We start from the raw sequence: 23,078 nt of genomic DNA, 5'->3' as shown, positions 1-23,078 counted from the left end.
TCTCAGTGTACCTATTTTTTCTTTTCTTGTCTATGCTTTTGGTGTCATATCTAGAAAACCATTGCCAAATCCAAAGTTATGAAGATTTGTCCCTATATTTTCTTTTAATAATTTTATACTTTTAGCTCTTTCATTTGCATCTTTGACATGTATTGAGTTAATTTTAGTATATGGTATAAGGTAAGAGTCACACATCAGTCTTTTCCACATGGACATTCAATTGTCTGAACACCAGTTGTTGAAAAGACTCTTCTTTCCCATTGAATGGTTTTGGCACCCTTGTCAAAAATCAGTTGACTGTAGATATGAGGGCCTGTTTCTTGGCTCTCAATTCTATTCCTTTGTTCTACCTGTCTATCTGTATGCCACTACTACACTGTTTGACTACTGTACCTTTGTACTAAGTTTTAAAATTGAGAAATGTGTCTCTTCCAACTTTGTTCTTTTTTAAACCTGTTTTGGCTATTCAGGTCCCTTATGTCTCCATATGAATTTTAGGATCAGCTTTTCCATTTCTGCCAAAAAAGTTGTTGGGATTTTGATGTTAATTGCATTAAATCTGTAGGTCACTTTGGGGTTTATTGCCATTACAATATTAACTCTTCCAACCCATGAATACAGGGTGTCTTTCAATTTATTTAGGTCTTTAATTTCTTCCAGCAATGTTTTGTGGTTTTCAGCGTACAAGTCTTATACCTTCTTGGTTGAATGTATTCCTAAGATTCTCTTGTTTTCTTTTTTTATTATTTTTAATTTTTGTAAAATACGTATAACAAAATTTACTATCTCAACCATTTTTAAGTGTACAGTTTAGTGGTATTAAGTGCATTCATATTATTATGTGAACATCACAATCATCCATTTCTAGAACTCTCTTCATCTTGCAAAACTGAAACTCTGTATCCACTCAAACAACAACTTCCCACTCCACTTATGCTCCTGGCAACCACGATTCTACGTTCTGTCTCTATGAATTTGACTGCTCTGGGTACCTTATATAAGTGGAATCACACAGTATTTATCTTTTAGTAACAGACTTATTTCACCTAGCTTAGTTGTTGTCAAGGTTCATCTATGTTGTAGCATGTAAAAGTATTTTCTTCCTTTTTAAAGCTGAATGGTATTCCATTGTATGTAGATACCACATTTTGCTTATCCCTTTATCCATCAATGGACACTTGAGTCACTTCCACCTTTTGACTATTGTGAATAATGCTGCTGTGAATATGGGTGTACAAATATCTGTTCAAGACCCTGCTTTCAATTTGGGGGAGTATATATCTAGAAGTGGAATGACTAGATCATATGGTAATTCTATTTTTAGTTATTTGAGGGAACCACCATACTGTTTTCTACAGCAGCTGCACCATTGTACAGTCTCACCAACAGTGCACCAGGGTTCTAATTTGTTCACATCCTTGCCAACACATGTTATTTTCTGTTCCTTTTTTATAGTAGCCATCCTAATGGGTGTGAAATGGTAGCTCATTGTGGTTTTAGTTTGCAGTTCCCTGGTGATTTGTAATGTTGAGCATCTTTATGTGCTTATTAGTTATTTGTATATCATCTTTAGAGAAATATCTATTCAAGTCCTTTGCTTGTTTTTTAATTGGGTGGTTTTTTGTTGTTGAGTTACAAGAGTTATTTATGTATTCTAGATATTAACCTCTTATCAGATATATAATTTGCAAATATTCTCTCTCATTCCATGGGTTGCCTTTTTACTCTGTTGATTGTGTCCTTGGATGCATAGATGTTTTTAATTTAGATGAAATCCAATTTGTCTATTTTTGCTTTTTTTGCCTGTGCTTTTGGTGTCATATCCAGGAAATCCTTGCTAAATCAAATGTTATTAAGGTTTTCTCTTGTTTTCTTCAGAGCTTTATGGTTTTAGGTCTTACGCTTAGGGGTTTAATCCATTTTGAGGTAATTTTTGTATATTGTGCAAGATAAGGCTTGAACTTCATTCTTTTGCATGTAGGTATCTAGTTGTCCCAGCACCATTTGTTGAAAAAATACCTGTCTTTTCCCCATTGAATCATTTGGCACCCTTGTCAAAAATCATTTGACCATAGATATATGAGAGTTTATTTCTGGGCTTGCTCTTCTGTTCCATTGGTCTATATGTCTGTCTTCATGCCAGTACCACACTGTTTTGGTTTATCGCATCTTAGTAATAAAATTTGAAATCAGGAAATGTAAGACCTCTAATTTTATTCTTCTTTTTCAAGACTGTTTTGGCTATTTGGGGTCCCTTGAGATTCCGTATGAATTTTAGTAAATATATTTTCTTTTTGTTGCTATTTTAAGCGCAATTGTTTTCTTAATTTCATTTTTCACTGTTCCTTGCTAGTGTATAGATACACAACTGATTTTTGCATGCTGGTCTTGTATCCTATAACCTTACTCAATTCATTTATTAACTCTAACAGTTTTCTTGTGGATTCTTTAGGATTTTCTACATATAAAATCATGTCATCTGTGAATAGAGGTACTCTTAATTTCTCCCTTCCAATTTGCATGCCATTTATTTTTCTTCCCTAATTGGTCTGGCCAGAACTTCTAGTAGTATGTCAAGTAGAAGTGGCAAAAGGGAGCTTCATTGTCTTGTTCATGATCTTAAGAGGAAAGCATTCAGTCTTTTCAGCATTGAGAATGGTATTGTCTGTGGGTTTTCAAATATGACCTTTATCATGTTGAATAAGTTCCCTTTTTTCCTGTTTTGATGTGTGTTTTTACCATGAAAGAGTTTTGGGTTTTACCAGATGCTTCAGCATCTGTTGAGATGACCATCTGGGTTTTTTTCCCCCTTTTATTATATTAATATGGTGTATATTGATAACTGTGTGCAACCAACTTTGAATTCCTGGGATAAATCCCACTTGATCATGATATATAATCTTTTCATATGCAGCTGGATTTAGTTTGCTAGAATTTTGAAGAGGACTTTTGCATCTCTGTTTGTAAAAGATATTGATCCGTAGTTTTCTTGTGATATCTTTGTCTACTTTTGGTGTCAGGGTAAGACTGGCCTCAAAGAATGAGTTAGGACATTTTCCCTCATCTTCTATTTTTTGGATGAGTTTGAGAAGAATTGCTGTTAATGACTGATGTTAATTTTTCCTTAAGTGTTTGGTAGAATTCCCCAAGGGAAGTCTTGTTACTGATTCAATCTTTTTGTTATAAGTCTATTCAGATTTATGTATCGTCCTACCGCCTATTGACCTCCATGGTTTCTTATGAGAAATTGGAGGTTAATCTTAGGATCCCTAGGCTATGTTGTATCTCTTTGTTTTTACTGCTTTCAAGATTCTCTCTCTCTTTGGCTTTTGACAGTTTATCATGTGTCTTGATGTGGAGTTTATCCTGGTAGGAATTCATTGGTTTTCTTAGATTTTACATTTGTATCTTTCATCAAATTTGGGAAGTTTCTGGCCATTATTTCTTCAGATATTCTGTCTGACCCTTTCTCTCTCTTTCTTCTCCTTCTGGGACTCCTACTATGCATATGTTGGTATACTTCACAGTGTCCTACAAGTATCTTAGGCTCTGTTCATTTTTCATCATTCTGTTTTCTTGCTGTTCCTTTAAACTGGATAGTTTCATTTAACTTATCTTCAAGTTCACTGATTCATCAGTTTGCTCAAATCTGCTGTTGAACTGCTCTGTTGAATTTTTCGTTTCAGTTGTTTTACTTTTCATCTTCATAATTTCTATTTGTGTCCTTATTTTTTTCTTTATTGGTATTCTTTATTTGGTAAGACATCATTCTCCTTGTTTCTTTGTTTGTGGTTTCCTTTAGCCCTTTAAGCCTATTTAAGACATTTGACTTAAAGTCTTTGTATAGTAAGTCCAATATCTATGCATCATGAGGGGCAGATTTTGTTAATTTTTTTTCCTATGAATGCCCCATATGTTCTTGTTTCTTTGGATGCCTCATAAGTTTTTGTTGAAAACTAGACATTTTAAATATAATAATGTGATAACCCTGGAAATTAGATTCTCCTCCCCCCTCCCTGGAGTTTGTTCTTACTGCTTGTTGTGGGTTAAAGGTGTTGGTATGTTTAGTGACTTTTCTCAAGTACTTTTGTACAGACTGGTTTTTGTTGGTCTCTGATGTCTCTGTTCCTTTAGCTCAGTAGTCAGCTAGTTTCACAGATTTCCTTAAATGCCTGGAGCCAAGAAAGAAAAAGCAGAAAGAAAGAAGAAGAGGAGGGGCTGGCCCCGTGGCTGAGTGGTTAAGTTCGCACGCTCCGCTGCAGGCAGCCCAGTGTTTTGTTGGTTCGAACCCTGGGCGCAGACATGGCACTGCTCATCAAACCACACTGAGGCAGTGTCCCACATGCCACAACTAGAAGGACCCAAACAAAGAATATACAACTATGTACTGGGGGGCTTTGGGGAGAAAAAGGAGAAAATAAAATCTTTAAAAAAAGAAGAGGAAAGGAAAGAAAGTTCCCCAGATTTTTGTAGATTGTGTACTGGGGACTCCATTGCTTCACTGGGTCATTTATAACGCTGCCTTTGCCAGATTTCCTGCTTGCACTGATGCTAAAGATCAGCCAGTGCTGAAACGTTATAGTCTTCTCAGGTCTTTTCTGCACGTGCATCCTGCCCTATGTGTGCACTTTCTAGTTTCCTTAGTGTATATGGGAGATTTTTGAAACCCTATTTCCACAAAATTCTCACTGCTTTTCTCCCTGGCTTTCAGTGTGCCTATTGCTTGCCACAAATATTATTTTTTTGCCCCAGGCAGTAATGCCTTTTTCATTTGGTTTTCAGTATTTTCAAGGAAATTTTGTCCTAAAATGCTCTAAGAGAGTTCCAAGTTTGATGAAATTCCTTGTGTCAGTTCTTTGGGGAGTACTTAGGCAGGTCGAAAGAAACAGTTCCTTTGGAACAAACTACTCTGTGCTTCCATTGGAAGCAGATACCCATACTGGGAATGCAGGCTGCTGTCTTCAATACCTTGCTGGGGCAAGGGGGCTGAGGCAGGCAAGGCTAAGTTAAAAGCCACAAGCTCTTCTACCTTGTTAGGTAGCCTTGCTCCTTCTGAAGTTTTTACTTAGTTACCATAAATCTTTGACTATCTTCCAGAGTTCTGATAAGGTCAATTTTTATAGTTTTTGCCAGGTGTTTTTGGTGTTTCTAGGGGAGGGACAGGCCCCTGGAGGTCCCCCTTCTACCAATTTTGCTGACATCCCTCCTCTGTAGAGTTTTGTGCCCTTCCCACAACAACTACTGTTCCCCTTTCCCAGGTCTGCACCATGACAGACACTTTGTAAAACTCTTCAGTGTTTTTCCTTGTGGAGTTAATGGAGAAATAGCCAGCAAAAGGGTGTAGATTCTCCCAATTTCTGTAGCCCCCAAGGGCTTCACACTCCTGCCAGTGCACGCTTTGCCTCCACAACTTAATCCAGTCTCCAACCTTCTTAATGGTGTCTGGTTTTATCTCCTTTAGGTAATCTGGTGCTCACATCTCTTATCTCCCTGCAGGAAGCAATCTCTCCTTAAATTTGGGGCCAGGATTGACCTCTGACCCCAACTTTCTGGTGGCTTCAAGAAAAGTCATGAACTTTGGTACGCTTCTGTTGTTGTTGTTGATGGGGATAGTGATGGTGGTATTATAAGGATGGGAACACTGCTTTATCCAACTCTTTAGATCCCCAAGTGGTATATATCCAATAGATGTTGACCTGTGGTATTTTTATTAGGAATACTTTCTAGATGTTCTTTAATTGTAGTTTTGGATTTCCTGTTTGACCCAAGAGGAGTTTAGGGTAGAATTAATTTTTTTTTTGTATTTCCATAAAGTTGGATTTATTGGCACTACATATTAATTTATAATTTTAATGTATAGTGATCAGAGATTGTACTCAGTTCTATTTCTGTTTAAGGATATATATCTAGATTTTCTTTGTGGCTTAATGTATGAATAAGTACTTCAGGGGTGTTATAAAGAAGGTAGAATGTCTATAGAGAGTATGACATTCTGATAATATCTAGTAAATCACCTTTATTAATTATATTAATTATATTCGTCCCAAATATTGGTTTCCTTGATCTGTTAAGGACTTCAAGGAGTGTATATGAAGGTTGATTTATCTTTGTGGTAATTGAAGGATTATGTAAATATTTATTTTATGTCTGGCACATAAAAATTCATGCTACTTTTTAATTCACAGTGAATTGTATCATAAATCATACAAAGTGAGTTTCATTTTCCATGTTTAATATGTTTTGTTTTTTATTCTACTTAATCGCAATTTTTTTACATTTGCATTTGTGCAGTTCTTTCCCCATTCTTTTACTTTTAGCTTTTCTGAGTCACTTTTGCTCAAGTGAGTAGCATCTAGTTGAATTTAACATTTTTCCCCCCTGAATTTGAGGGACTTTCTTTGAGGTGAATTTATTCCACTTAATTTCAAAGTTATAGCATTTTTTGGCTCTAAATTTAAACCATCTAAATTGGTTTAAATTTTATCTTTCTTATTGTTTTTTCCTGTTCAAATATGTTTATTACGTAAATGTTTGTTATGCAAAATTCCATTTCAAACTGGAGGAAGTGACCTTTTTATTGTGGTTAAAAAACACATGAATAGAATTTATCATCTTAACCATTTTTAAGTGTACAATTCAGCGTTAAATATATTCACATTGTTATAACACAGATCTCCAGAACTTTTTCATCTTGCAACACGGAAACTCTATACCCATTAAACAGCAACTCCCCCTGTCCCTCTGCCCTGAGCCCCACCATTCTACTTTCTGTGAATTGGACTACTTTAGATAATGTTATATCAGTGGAATCATACAGTGTTTGTCTTTTAGTAATGGACTTATTTCATTTAGCATAATGTCCTCAAGGTTTATCCATATTGTACTGTGTGACAGGATTTTCTTCCTTTTTAAGGTTGAATAATATTCTGTTGTGTGTATATACCACATTTCGTTTATCCATTCATTCGTTGACAGACATTTGAGTTGCTTCCACCTCTTGGCTGTTGTGGATACTGCTGCTATGAACATGGCTGTGCAAATCCCTTCAAGATCTTGCTTTCATTTCTTTTGGATATATGTCCAGAAGTGGAATGGCTAGATCATATGGTAATTCTATTTTTAATTTTTTGAGGAACTGCCATACTTTTCCTCAGCAGCTGCACCATCTTACAGTCTCACCAACGGTGCACAAGGGTTCCAGTTTCTCCTCTTCCTGTGAACACTTGTTATTTTCTGATTTTTCATAGTAGTCATCCTAATAGGTGTGAAGTGATATCTCATTGTGGTTTGATTTGCATTTTTCTTATGATTAGTTATGTTGAACATCTTTTCATATGCTTTTTGGCCATTTTTATATCATCTTTGGAGAAATGTCTATTCAAGTCCTTTGCCCATTCTTGAATCAGATTATTTACTTTTTGTTCATTGAGTAGTAAGAGTTCTTATATATTCTGGGTATTAACCCCTTATCTGATATATGATTTGTAAATTTTTTCTCCCAATCAATGGGTTGCCTTTTCAGTCTGTTGATTATATCCTTTGATGCACAGAAGTTATTAATATTGTTGTACAGTCATGTGCCACATAACGACGTTTCCGTCAATAACAGACCACATATACAACAGTGGCCCCATAAGATTAGTACCATAGGGGCTGGTCCCATGGCCAAGTGTAAAGTTTGCACACTCTGCTTTGGCAGCCTGGGGGTTGCTGGTTTGGATCCTGGGCATGGACCTACGCACTGCTCATCAAGCCATGCTGGGGCAGCATCTCACATAAAGGAACTAGAATGGCCTACAACTAGGATATACAACTATGTAGTGGGGCTTTGGGGAGGAAAAAAAAAAAGGAAGATTGGCAACAGATGTTAGCTCAGGGCCAATCTTCCTTACCAAAAAAAAAAAAGAGTACCATAAAGCCCAGGTTCTTCTGGCTGGTCTAAGAATTAAATTGACATGAGACAGATTAACATGAGAAAAACAAAAGTTTGATAACATGTATGCATCGGAGAAACCCAGAAACATCAAGTAACTTGCCAAAATGGCTGAAGCCCTCACCTTAAATACCATCCTCAGCTAAAGACAAAAGAAGATGTTGGGGATGAAGAGAATCAGAGACTTCAAAGGGAAGAAAGACAATTCACAGGTAGGTGAAAAGGAGGAAACATTTGGAAAACAAGTGTTTGGCCACACAGAAACAGAAGAACACAGAGGGGAGCTCAACAAACAGGCTTTTCTGTGTTCTTCTCAGTTTACCACCTAGTTCGTGTTATGATAAGGTGACAGCTCGTTTCCTGAGACAGGTTTTTTTATCTGAATTCTTTTAGGCAGTTAAGGGGGAGGTAACAAGAAAGTCTGAGTCTTTTGTTTCTTAAAAATAATCAGCCTAAAAGAATCCGTATGTTAAAGAGACACATTTTGGGGTGGCAAATTTTATTTGCCTTCATTATACCGCAATGTTCTCACAACAACAAAATCACCTGACAACACATTTCTCAGGACATATCCCTGTCATTAAGCAACGCATGACTGTAGTCCCAGTCCTCTATTTTTGCTTTTGTTACCTGTGCTTTTAGTGTCATATCCAAGAAATCATTACCAAGTCCAATACCATGAAGGTTTTCTCCTATGTAGGCTTCTGAGAGTTTGATGGTTTTAGGTCTTTAATCCATTTTGAGTTAATTTTTGTATGTGGTGTAAGATAAGGCTCCAACTTCATTCTTTTGCATGTGGATATCCAGTTTTCCTAGCACCATTTGTTGAAGAGACTGCCTTTTCCCCACTGAGTGGTCTTGGCACCTTCTCAAGGGTCAGAGATTCTTTAACCATAGATCATTTGAGCATATGCACAAGGGTTTGTTTCTGGGCTCTCTATTCTAGTCCATTGATCTGTTTGTCTGTCTTTTTGCCAGTACCACAAATAAAACAAAATGTTAGATTATGTACCACTGTAATACGTTTTGAAATCAGGAAGTGTGAGTCCTCTAACTTTTTTCTCTTTCTTTCAATATTATTTTGATTCTTCGGGGTTTCTTATCATTTTTAATGATTTATTACTGTTTCTGATCTTTTTCTTCATTGCTATATGATTTTCTTTGAGCTGAGTTGTTTTTCCAATAGCTTAGCAGAAATCTGATTAATTAATGGGTAATCTAATTAACTACTATACTTAAACCACTTTCTCAATCTGTCACCCTCAGATATGAAACGATATCTATTGACTCCATCATATGAAAAGTAAAGAAACTGATTGCACTTGTCCTACTTCTCCCCACCTACCCATACACACACATACTTCCCCCAACCTACCAATATTCATTATATTTTGTGAATTTTGTTTCAGTTCATTATGGTAGAATTACTACTGCATTGGCTAGCTTTGTTTTAAAGACTATAACATTTTACATGCATATTATAAGCAAAGTCACCATTTTATATTAGTTATGTTTTTAAGTAAAGGGTCAAGGGGCTGGCCCCATGGCATGGTGGTTAAGTTCAGCACACTCTGCTTCGGTGGCCTAGATTCATGGGTTTGGAACCCCGAGTGCAGACCTACACCACTCATCAGCCATGCTGTGGTGACCCACATATAAAGTAGCGGAAGATTGGCACAGATGTTAGCTCAGGGCTAATCTTCCTCAGCAAAAAGATAAATAAATAAAAAATAAAGGGTCCATATTTACCTTGAGTCTTTTCATGTAACTATTATGAGTTTGTTAATTTAAATAATTCTGTTGTTTGGCTAGATTTTTTAAAACAATTGTTCAAGAGTGAGCATCTCTTCAGTTCTTACAAATTTGAGACTTCCTATTAGCTTTATATAAGAGCAACAATTTGGATGGATATAAAACTTTGGGATAATAATCCTTAATTCAAAACTCTGTCGATTTTGCTCCCCTTTTCTGGGCACAAGCATTTAATATTTCTGTGTCAGAGGCAACTCTGATATTTTTTTCCATATGGGGTCCTATTTTTTTATTCCTGGATTCTTGTTGGTTTTTTAAAATTTAGATTTAGTTGCTTTCCCAGGGTATGTCTCAGTGTTGGTCAGTCTCTTGATTTTTTTTTAATTGAAATAAAATTTGTTTACCATACGATTCAGTCTTAAGTATACAATTCGGTGGGTTTTAGTATATTCAGACAAGGTTGTACAACAATCACCACTAATCACAGAACATTTTTGTCACACCAAAAAGAAAGCTCATGCCCATTAATAGTCATTTCTCAGCCTCCCCTCTCTCTCCCCACCTGCAACCATAATCTCCTTTTGTCTCTGTATTTGTCTATTTGGGACATTTCATATAAGTGAATCAAGCAGCATGTGGCCTTTTACATCTGGCTTCTTTGACCTAACATAGCATTTTCAAGGTTTATCCATTTTGTAGCATGAATCAGTACTCATTGCTTGTTATAGCTTAATAATATTCCATGTACATGTACAGCATTTTGTTTATTCATGAGTTGGTGGACATTTGGATTGTTTCTGCCTTTGTGCCATTATGAAAATTGCTGCCAAAAGCATTAATATACAAGTTTGTGTGTGGATCTATTTTAAAAATATTCTTAGGTATATACCTAGGAGTAGAATTGCTAGAAGGTAACTCTCTGTTTAACCTTTTGAGTAACTGCCAAAGTATTTTCCAGAGTGACTGCACCGTTTTACATTCCCACCAGGATCATGTTCCAGTTTCTCCACATCCTCATCAACACTTGTTATTGTTCATCTTTTGATTATAGCCATCCTAACAGGTGTGAAGTGGCATTTCCTTGTGGTTTCAATTTGCAAATCTCTAATGACTAATGATTTTGAGCATCTCTTTATATGCCTGTTGGCTGTCTGTATATCTTCTTTAGAGAAATTTCTATTCAGATCCTTTGCACGTTTTAAAATTGGGTTGTCGTTTTATTACTGAGTTATATTTCTTTATGTATTCTAAATACAAGTTCCTTATTAGGTATATGATTTGCAAACATGTTCTTCCGTCCTGTGGGTTGCTTTTCACTTTCTTGATGATATCACTTGTGGTACAAAATTTTTAATTTTGACAAAGTCCAATTTATTTATTTTTTGTCACTTGTGCTTTTCCTTTCATATTGAAAACTATTGCCTGACCTAAGGTCACAAAATATTTGCTCATTTTTTTCTTGTAAGAGTTTTATAATTTTACCTCTTTTAGTGCTGTGATCGTTTTTTTTTCATTAACTTTTGTATATGTTGTAAGGAGTACTGTTTCATTCTTTTGTGTGTGGATATCTAGTCCTAGTACAATTTGTTGCAAAGAGTATTCTTTCCTCCATTGAATTGTCTGGGCACCCTTGGCAAAAAGCAATTGATCATAAATGTAATCCTATTTCATTAGACTCTTAATCCTATTTCATTGATCTATATGTCTCTGTGCCACTACCACACTGTCTAATTGGTGTGAGTCCTCCAGCTTTCTTTCTCTTTTTCAAGATTGTTTTGGCTAGTCTAGGGTCATATAAATTTTAGGATCAGCTTGCCAATTTCTTCAAAAAAAAAAAGGTAACTTGAATCTTGATAGGGATTGTATTGAATCTGTAGGTGGATTTAGGGAGTATTGCCATCTTAACGATATTAAATCTTCTAATCCATGAATGTGGGATGTCTTTCCATTATTCAGGTCTTCTTTAATTTCTTTCAGTTTTCACTTCTTTGTAGTTTGGCGCTTCTTTTATTAAATGTATTCTTAAGTATTTTATTCTTTTTGATACCACTGTAAACAGAATTGTTTTCTTAAGTTCATTTTGAGATTTTTAGGGTATAGCAGTACAACTGATTATTTTATATTTATCTTGGATGCTGCAACTTTGCTGAACTTGTTTATAAGCTTGAATAATTTGTATGTGTGTGTTGTATGTTTCTGTGTGTCTGTGTGTTCCTTTGGGTTTTCTCTATAGAATATCATATCATCTGCAAATAGAGATAGTTTTCCTTTTTCCTTTCCAATCTCATGTCATTTATTTCTTTTTCTTCCTAATTGCCCTTGCTGGAATCTCTAGTACTATGTTGAATAGAAGTGGCAAGATTGGATATCCTTGTTTTGTTCCTGATTTGGGGGAGAAAGATTTTCAGTTATTAAGCATTGTGTTAGCTGTGAGTTTTTTATAGATACCCTTTATCAGCTTGTGAAAGTTCCCTTCTATTCCTATTTTGTTGAGTGTTTTTATCATGGGAGGGTTTTGGATTTTGCCATATGCTTTTTCTGTGTATATTGAGATGATCATATGTTCTCTTCCTTTATTAATATGGTGTATTGCGTTGATTGATATTCATGTGTTGGATCAACCTTGCCTTCTTGGGATAATTTCCACTGATTTTGATGTATAATTCTTTTTCTGTGCTGCTGGATTCAGTTTTAGTATTTTGTTGAGAATTTTGCATCTGTATTCGTAAAGGAGTATTGTGTATAGTTTTCTCGTGTCTTTGTCTGCGTTTGTTATCAGGACCATACTGGTCTTATAGAATGAATTGGGAAGTGATCCTTATGTTTTTTTTAAGAGTTTGTGAATGGTTGATGTTAATTCTTCTTTAAATATTTTGTAGAATTCATCAGTGAAGACTGGTCCTGGGCTTTTCTTTTGGGGAAGTTTTTTGATTACTAATTTAGTCTCTTTCCTTGTTATAGGTCTAGATTTTCTATTTCTGCCTGAGTCAATTTTCATAGTTCCTTTTTCTAGGAATTTATTTCTTCTAGGTTTTCTAATTTGTTGACTTGATTGTTCATAGTATTCCCTTATAATTCTTTTAATTTCTGTATGGTTGGTAGTAACATCCCCTCGTTCATTCTTAATTTCAGTGATTTGAGTTACCTTTCTTTTCCCTTGGTGAGTCTAGCTAAAGATTTGTCATTTTTGATGTTTTCTAAGAACCAACTTTTGGTTTCTTTGATTTTCTCTATTTTTTTTCATTCTCTATTTCATTTATTTTCATTCTAATCTTTATAATTTCCTTCCTTCTGCTTGCTTTGGTTTCTGTTTGCTCTTCTTTTTCTAGTTTCTTAAGGTAGAAGACGAGGTTATAGATTTGAAATCTTTCTTCTTTTAATAGAAATTTCCTTCTAAGCTCTGCCTTCATTGCATCCCATAAGTTTTGGTATGTTTTGTTTTTATTTTAATTCATCTCAAAGTATTTTCTAATTTTCCTTTTTCTTCTTTGACCATTGGTTGTCAAGGGTGTGTTGTTTAATTTCCACATATTTTTGAATTTCCCAAATTACCTTTTGTTATTGATTTCCAATTTCATTCCATTGTGGTTCGAGACATATGTTGTATGATTTCAATCCTTATGAATATATTTTGACTTGTTTTATTGCCTCACATATATGGTCTCTCCTGGAGAACATTCCATGTGCCCTTGAGAAGAATGTGTATTCCGCTCTTGTTGGTTGGAGTATTTTGTATGTCTTTTAGATCTAGCTGGTTTATGGTGTTGTTCAGGCCTTCTATTTCCTTATTGGTCTATCTAGTTGTTTTATCCATTTTGAAAGTGTTATATTGTGATCTCCAACTTTTACTGTTGAATTGTCTATTTCTCCCTTCATTTCTGTCAGTTTTGCTTCATGTATTTTGGGTATTAATTTTTTTCTGGTACCAAGTAACTCTATATCCTTCAAATATTCAGATTTACTTTCATTCAGCAAAAGTTTTCTTTAATCGTTTCCTGGAGTATTTTTTCCTTTCCTTTCAACCTGTTTTCTATATTAGGAGTGAGGGATAGAGACAAAGCCACTTATCCAAGTATTAGATCTCTATTGTGTGACTACTTCTCCTAGCATTCTAATTATTTTCATTTCTTGCATCTTTCTCTCTGCATTTCAGAAGACTTTTTCAATCTGTAATCTGGCCAGTTTTCTTTTTTATCAAATTTCTGTTTTCTGTTGCATAAATTCGTTCTGCAGTGGTATAATGCTATTATTTTTGTCCTCAATTTTCTTCTTTAGTGTGTGTACTTGGTTTTCCAACATATAGTAGATATTCATTAATTTTTTGATGAGCTATATTAATTTTGTCAACTGCCTTTAAATCTCCCTCTATTGTTTTAGCTTATCTTGCAACTATTTCATTAGTTCCATGTTCTTTTTAATTTTATCTAGAGTGAGAGTACAAATTATTTATTGACTAATATGAGTAAACCTTCTTGCAAAATAAATTCCTTATCTTTCTCTTTTTTTCTTTCTTTCTTCCACTTTAATGCTTTAAAATATTTACATAAATCCTTCTCTTTTGTTTTCGGATTACCCGCCTTTGTCTTTGAACAGTTCTGTGGAAACCATTTATTTGCCCACAAGTAATGTGGTTGAATTTTTTTAAATTGAAGTATAATTAACATACAATATCCTACTTGTTTCAGGTGTACATCATAGTGACTCAGTATTTATATACATTACAAAATGATTACCACGATAAGTCTAGTTAAAATCTGTCACCAAAGTTATTACAATATCATTGACTATATTTCCTACGCTGTACATTACATCCCCATGCTTATTTATTACCTGTTTACAAGGTACTGCTTAAATCCCCTTCCCCAGACATGAACTTGAAGGCTCATTGTATATGGCTTGTATTTCTTTTAGTCCTCAGAGTTTGGGAAAGGTAGGGAGACAGTAGGTGATTCTAAGACTCTGGACAGCTACAGTAGGGGACATTTTTCTCTGCCATTGTTTTAAAACTCATAAACTGGTGGCCACCTTACCAAGTGTGGAGTGAGAAATGTATCTAGTTCTGTAGGATGTGCCTTTGGGGTTTTGTTATTGTACTGCTTTAGGGTCAGCTGGGAGCTGCTTTCATGGCATTGTGAGGGCAATGATATTGCTGAGGCCTTATTTTTTTCTAGTAAATCTTAGTAATACAGCTGAGATATTTAGACTTAAGAGATTATTTCCCAGACCTCTTTCTGACTTCTTCCTGGCCAGAAGGGGGATATATGATAAATCATTCTGGCTCAGGCAGAAGGTGATATTTTTTCACAAGGGAACACGTCTCCAATTGGGATATTTATCTTTCTCCTGGACCAGTTATCACCTCAGTCCCTTCTCTGAGATACCAGTGGGGTATTTTGAATTTAATTGACTCACCTTTTACCCCTCTGTCTGATCCTTTGTGTAGGAAGAGCTTTGTGACGGCTCCTTAAATTTGGTCCCATTTGTTACACTAGACAATATTTCTGGAATTTTGTGGTATGAGTTGAGTCCTTTCCCTAGATTCTGATTAGTATTTTCACTTTTTGTTGCTTTTTATTTGTGCCTTTCAGTTATGGAAGAAGAGGCTCGTTAAGCCTATCTCTATGCTATCATATTTTCTAAAATCCATTCATCTATTTTCTCAGTGTTTCTCTCTCTCTCGCTTTTCCATTTGATTTCTTCCTTTTCTGTAGGCTCCCTTCTCTCAACTGGAACCATGCTTTATGTCCTTCCTCTCACAGACAGCGGAGGACTTGCCTGTCAGGATAGGTCCCCTTGATGATTCCACCACTGTACATCTTTCTTTTCTCTTTATTACTAAATATTTTATCAAAAAAGATATCTCTTTATTTCTTTTGGGTATAAAAATAACTAAATATTTCAGATAATATAGAAAACATAAAGACCTTGGAAATCACTCATAATTCTCACCATCCTGAAATAGTCATGATTAACATTTTCATAAATAAGCTTCCAGGTTTATATTTTATGATTCACAGACACCTACTGCTTATCTTGGATCTATTTCATTAGGTTTGTGTTTTAATGTAGCTAAATACCAAACGAAGAGACCTCCATGAGAGAATAAAATGAGAACTTTATTTAATGTTCAATTAAATGTTTACCAGTGTTTCTTACACTTTTGTAAAACAGACTGATTTCACATCAGTCTTTACAATCATGCTCATATATGGAGAGAAACAATCAAAAAAGATAAAATCATATTGTATTGTTTTGACGCTCTGCACTTAATATATCATAGACATCTTTCTGCGTCAATAAGTGCAGATTTGTGTGGTCATTTTTAATGGCTTAATGGGTTCCATTGTATAAATATAGTATTTATCTAATTGGTTCCCTAATGACAGATATTTAAATTGCTTTGGATTTTTCTTTATCATAATCTGCTCTTTGATCAGTAGTCTTCTTACCTCTTTATGAATTTTTCTGTTTCCTTGAGATACATTTCTAAACATGAAATTTCTGGGTTATCAAGTATGCGGATTAAAAATGTTTAATCCACACTGGTAAATTGTCCTCCTGAAATGTTGAGTCAGTTATTTGTTCAGCAGTAATGTATGATAATACCTTGGTCAATACCTGCCAATAACTTTCTTGTTAATATTTGCCAGTCAGGCCAGAAATTTGGTATCTATTCTGATTGACATTTCTTTAATCACACCCATTGAGTTTTTATTTTCTTTTATGTGTTTATTGGCCATTTATATTTCCTTTCTTTTTTTTAACTGCCTATTTTGTTTTTAACCCAGGTTTCCTTAGATGTGCTAATGCTTTTTTTTTCCTGAACATGTGTACCTGGACATTTTTTACCTCTTTGTACATTTTGAGGCTTTAAGAGTCAGTACAAGGGAATAACTGCAGCTGCCTGCTCATCTCTCCTTCCTTTGATGCCACTGCCCTTTGTGTGCCTCTCTCCTCTCTGTCTGTGCAGTCTGTCCCGTCTCTGCAGTCCATGCTTCTCTCTTACTCCTCTCTCTGCTCCTCTGTTCTTTCTCTCTGCCTCTGTGCACACGCTCTCTGTGCACTAGTGTGTCTTGTCTCCCTGTCTCCACTGTGCATCTCTTCTGTTTTCTGGTTACTCCTCCCCACCACCCTCTCTCTCATGTTCTTCCTGTGTTTGTCTCTGTGCTCGCTCGCTCACTGTTTTCTCTCTCTTTCTTTCTCCCTCTCTTCCCTATCTCTTTTTCTCAGTGTCTGCCTGTGTATTGGGGTCAGAAAGGGGATATAGTTTACTACTATCAGTACAAAAAAGGAAAAGTCAAGTTTATCAGCTTTTGTTAATGGAGAAAAAGCTGAAAATGAAGGATTTCTCTGTATTTTTGACCTGTCATTACTTCCAATTGCCAATGTGTACAGCAGTTGGGCAAATGAACAATAAACACAAACTAACTGCCCAACAAGGAAACCTCTATGAGAGAATAAAATGAGAGCTTTAATAATGTTCAATTAAATGTTAGCAGTGCTTACTTTTTTTTTAACAGGGCGATTTCCTGCCAGTCTTTACAATCATGCTCATATATGTAGAGGAACAATAGTCAAAAGCAGTATCTTGGAAGCCAAAGGATAAATTTCATTGTATGTTAAGAGATTAAAAAAATGAGATATAAGGCTATATATATTATATCCAAAATATATATATATGTGTGTATATATATATGATTGGAACAAAATAACATATTAACATATTAAAATTATAAGATTATACATTTTTTCCTTTATAATTTTCTATGTATTGTAATATTTTTTCAAAATATGTCTTTTCTAATAAGAAACCGTAAAAGTTGTTTTTGTTTGACATTAATAAAAATGTGAAATAAGCCAGACCGATCAAACAAACACAAAATGTTAGTTATGAGCTGGAAAGGAGAATTCTCAAGCTTTTCATTGTGTTCTAGTTTCTGTCTAAAATGCCTGTTTGAACCTCCCATTTAGTCATAATAAATCCTTCTAGAAGCAGAGTGAAAGAATAGGGTTAGAGAAGGATTATACACAGTTTCTATGCCAAGATAAGGTAAAATTTTCTTTTAACTTCAGATGCTTAAGTTCATGGCCTCTCTTTTTAAAATGTTATCCCCATGTCTCATCCTCATTCCTATCCTCCCACAGGCATGTAAATATCTTTTGGCTTACAAGAGTTCATACAAAATGTGTATTCTGTATGTGTGCGTATAATTTCAATTTATATAAAAGTTGTATCATTATTTTTCTTATGTTCACTAAGGATTGTATTTTTTTTTTTTTAAGATTTTATTTTTTCCTTTTTCTCCCCAAAGCCCCCCCTGGTACATAGTTGTATATTCTTGGTTGTGGGTCCTTCTAGTTGTGGCATGTGGGACACCGCCTCAGCATGGTTTGATGAGCAGTGTCATGTCCGCGCCCAGGATTCGAACCAACGAAACACTGGGCCGCCTGCAGCGGAGCGCGCAAACTTAACCACTCGGCCACGGGGCCAGCCCCAGGATTGTATTTTTAAGATCTATCTACTTTGCTATATGTACATCTAATCTAGGTTTCTGATCATTGCATACTACTCCGTTGAGTGCATCTGCCAGTTTACCTGTGTACTTTCTCTGTAATGGACCCTCTGGTTGCTGTCAACTCTCAGCACCACAAAACATTGGGAGTGCATACCCTTGTGCATATCCCCTTATGGACCTGTGTGAGACTATATTTGGCTTATATACCCAGAAGTGGAATTCTTGGCTCATACGCCATACATATTCTTAATTTCCTACCTTAATACCAAATTGCTTTCCAGTGTCTATTCCTACCTGCAATGCATGCAAACTCCTATATTTCCACTTTTCTGCCAGTAATTTGTAGTTTTGGTGAAAGATTCAAAATACAAGTTTCTATACCATGGGAACGTAGGGGGTTTTTTCATTTATAATTAAATGTTACTTGTCTTGAGAATTTACCCTATCCCCATTCCATGATTTCCAAGGTAGGAAAGAGAGTCTTTTAGAAACTTCCAGAATTATTGCTCTGCTTTCAACCAGAATGCATTTGTTTGTTCATTCATCCAAACATTATAATACAGAATGTGACAAAAGTACCAGAATGGGATACTTTAATTGCTTTTCTCAGATTTCTCAGCATATAACAGATAAGGAAAGATTTGGAAGGTTTTAATAGCAATGTTAACAAACTTGATTTAAAATATCTAGATAAAACTTTATTCCCAAAACACAGCATCCACAGTTATTCCAATGCTCATGGAATATTTACAAAAATTAATTGTACATTTAGGCAAAATGTTGATAAACCCAAAAGTAGGAGATTTATACCTAAGCTCATGTTCTCTAACCACAATACAATAAAGTTGGAATTTAACAACTATAATTATTTTTCACTTAATAGATAAAAATTTTAAAACATACTAAACTTGTGGGTTATAGAAGAAATAAAAATTGAAATGATAGACTTTTTTTCATTATAGACAGTAAAAGCACACATCCAAAACTTACGGCATGTGACTAAATCTATATTTAGAGGGAAATGTATAGCCTTAAATAAAATGATATTTTAGTTGAACAAGCTCAATTAGGAAATAATTGAAATAAGCATTATAGTCTGGAAAAGGACTAACAAAATAAGCAAAGAAAGCAAGAAGTAATTAATAAAATGAAAAATACATGAATTAATAAATAAGTCCCTAAATTGATCAATATAACCAAGATCTGTTTCTTTAAAAAAAACACTAGACCAAATCTGTGGTTATTCTGAGCATGGGGAAAAGGATATCAACATTAATGATATGGAAGTATATAACCACAAAGAGATCATTTTCTTTAAAAATGTGTGCAACTTTAGGCTGATATATGTTAAAATCTAAATTAGAAGGATGGTTTTCTAGGAAAATAAACTAAGAAAATTGACCAAGAAATTTTAAATCCCAAGTAGATCACTAACAATAGAAATTGAAACACTTAATAAGCCCTCACCCCTAACTATGTACCCTCCAGAACTTTTGTACAAATATATGTTCTCACCAAAAACATGAGAGTATGTGTTTCTTCATTCCCTTGCCAACTATGGGTAGGGTCAGTGTTTTTAATATTTGCTAATCTGATGTGTGGAAAAACTCATTGCTTTACATTGCATTTCTTTTTTTTTTTTTTTTTTTCAAGATTTTATTTTTTCCTTTTTCTCCCCAAAGCCCCCCAGTACATAGTTGTGTATTCTTCGTTGTGGGTTCCTCTAGTTGTGGCATGTGGGACGCTGCCTCAGCGTGGTCTGATGAGCAGTGCCATGTCCGCGCCCAGGATTCGAACTAACGAAACACTGGGCCACCTGCAGCGGAACGCGCGAACGTAACCACTCGGCCACGGGGCCAGCCCCTGCATTTCTTTTTACTATTAGGTTTCAGGGATTGCCATTTACATTTCTTATTTTGAGAATTAGCTTTTTATACTCTGTCCATTTTTCTCTGAAGATTTTTTCCTGTTAATTCTTAAGCTTTAATTATATTAATATTGTAATAGTATCGTATGTACTTAACTTCATTTCTTTGTTCCATGCTAAGAAAGATCTTGCCAAGCTCAAGATGATAAAAAAAATATTCTCCTGTTTTTCTTTTAATACTTTTTTAGGGTAGGGGGCAATGTATTTAAATCCTAATCCACATGGAATTTATTTTACGTGTGTAAGTATAATTTTATTTGCAAACATTTAACTGTCAGTAGAGATTTTTAAATAAAAAAAGTGATATAAATTAATTTATTAGAAAAATCTAATATTCTTTTGTTAAAATTTCTACCCAAAACAACTGAAATAATATGTGAACATCTTATCAAAATAGATTTGAAGAGGAAACTAATTTTGACTGAACCATGAAGGAGTTTCCAGCCCCATGGTGTAGTGGTTAAATTTGCATACTCCACTTTGGCAGCAGGGGTTCACAGGTTTGGATCCCAGGCGCAAACCCACATCACTCCTCAGCCATGCTGTGGCAGCGACCCACATATAAAATAGAGGAAGATTGGTTCAGATAGTAGCTCAGGGCAAATCTTCCTTGATAAAAAAACAGAAAAATGAAGTTAGATCAGAACATCCCAGTGAAAATATCTAACAAGCACAGATATATCTGATGGGTATATCATGAGTGGAATAAAGATTTCAGAGTTATCTATGTAAAGGTGATCATAATCCTCACAAATGTTAAAGCTGAGAGGAGAGAGATTTGAGAGAACGCAGAGAAGAAAAAGAAGGAGAGAGCCACTTCCAGACCACAGTTTTCAAACCTGATAGAAAATCCTTTGGGATCTGTGTCATCTAGCTCTAAAACCCCCTGCAAGATTTTCATAATCATTTGTTAACCTGGTTTGTCCCATATATTAATTGAGGGCTTTAGCTCTTGGCTCATTTTCTTTTTTTCTGCCCCAAGCCCTGCCACTATCTGAGAAACTTCGCTATCCTGTTAGACATTTTTACCTCAGTTCTAATGACCAGTACTTCCATTACATTTTAACCATCCAGTCTTGTGGCCACACTTTGAATTTTGGCATCATCCAGAATCGTTCCAGCTCCTCAGTCTTTACTCATTCATGTACCACAAGAAATTTTCTCAGGACCTCTTATGCAGACAAGATGCATTTCTGATTTTCTGGGGAGGACTTCTCATAGTTATCATCTACCATTTCTTCAGAAATAAATGACCGATTCTGATTTTCTAAAGGTGAAAAGTAGATAGTTATCACCTGAGTTCCTGCTTTTGTAAGCTTTAATCTTGTCTCTAGGAATTAGATCTGTCGAAATGTTATTTTTTTGTACAGACACTTTGTGATTGTGTCACCCTTTGCTGGTTAATGTTTTATTTATTTTTTATTTTATTTATTTTTTTGAGGAAGACTAGCCCTGAGCTAACATCTGCTGCCAATCCTCCTCTTTTTGCCGAGGAAGACTGGCCCTGAGCTAACATTCGTGCCCATCTTCCTCCACTTTTTATGTGGGACGCCTGCCACAGCATGGCTTACCAGGCAGTACCATGTCCGCACCTGGGATCCAAACCAGCAAACCCTGGGCCGCCAAAGCGGAAAATGCTAACTTAACCACTGCACCATCGGGCTGGCCCCCAATAAGTTTTATTATTGAAACTAAAATTGCCAGTTTGATCTGCACATATCTAAAAACTTTTCACAAGGAAAGACTGTCTTGGTGCCATAGACTATATTTCTAATTTTGACTCTGACTGTCTTATCAATGTGTATCACTGGTCCCAGATTTGAGTGGTTATAAATGAATTAGCATAAACCCATTCCTCTGAAAGAAAAGCATCTCCCAACAAGCACCTAGATGGCAGAAGGTCAGCAATAACAATCTTCCTACATGAAGAAGAGCCATAAAGGTTTGTGTAAGAAAACATAGCCTTTTTTCTATATTGGATGTTTTCCTAAACTCTATTTCCACCTAAAAAGTAATTTTTAATTGAAAAGCTATTTTTTCTGAGTCTATCTGATGGTGTCTCTGATCAATAAATATGGGGATAAGTCTCACTTAGGTGTTAATTAAACTAAAAAATACTATAAAAATCCTGAAATATCTCTGAGATGTTGGCATTTACTTTCTTTTCCCAGTGTGAAAAGGTGAGCAGGTGAGCTTGCTCTCCTAATAGTAGAGATTAAAATAGAAGCAGCTAGCCAGCATATATCTCCTTCTGAGACTCTCTCCAACAGAAAGCTTAAACCATGGTAGCTGATAATGTCACCTGACTCGTAGTCACATAAATCTTTATGTGTAAGCCCCATTGCAGAGAAGTGAGTGGGCTGATCCACACCCAGGCTCTGAAGGATGATGAGATCATTAGAGGAGATGGCTGAGACTCTCCCATGGACTAAGGAACGTGGACTATTGTGGTTTACTGACAGCATCTATAAATGAATTCAGCAAATACGATGTTCTGTCCCATGGTGGGTCCTCAGCACAAATTGTCAGACACAGTGCAGGCCTGTGCATTGTAATTATTGTGAATCTGTGGAAGTCAACATGGCGTGATTGCATGGTTCCTTCATTATATGTTGGTCACCTTCCATTGTTCTTGTATCCCTGATTCAGTAACACAGGAGATGCAAGACCGTAGAGCATGCGAAGCTTTTTTCCTCCAAATAAGGCTTCATAATCTACATGTATTTCAGTTTATATACATGAATAAACACATTTTTTACAGCTTTTTTGAGATCTTTCACATACCATAAAATTCACCTACTTAAACTATACAGTTTAGTAGGTCTTAGTATATTTACAAAGTTGTGCAAACATCACCCCAATCTAATTTTAAAGCATTTTCAACACCCCCAAAAATGCCCTGTACACGTTAGCAGTCACTCTTCATTTTCCCCAACCTCCTACCCCTGCC

At 35.4% G+C, this 23,078-nt stretch overlaps 1 protein-coding gene across 8 annotated transcripts in view; it reads left to right on the top strand.

Moving 5' to 3' along the window:
• ALMS1 (ALMS1 centrosome and basal body associated protein) overlaps positions 1-23,078 on the top strand; it is a 249,616-nt gene that overhangs the window by 211,549 nt on the left and 14,989 nt on the right. The window lies entirely within an intron of this gene.

This window comes from Equus caballus, chromosome 15, assembly GCF_041296265.1.
Source record: "Equus caballus isolate H_3958 breed thoroughbred chromosome 15, TB-T2T, whole genome shotgun sequence".
Classification (NCBI taxonomy): Eukaryota; Metazoa; Chordata; class Mammalia; order Perissodactyla; family Equidae; genus Equus; species Equus caballus.
The sequence above is the reverse complement of the archived record's forward strand: the minus strand, read 5'-3'. Positions and strand labels throughout refer to the sequence as shown.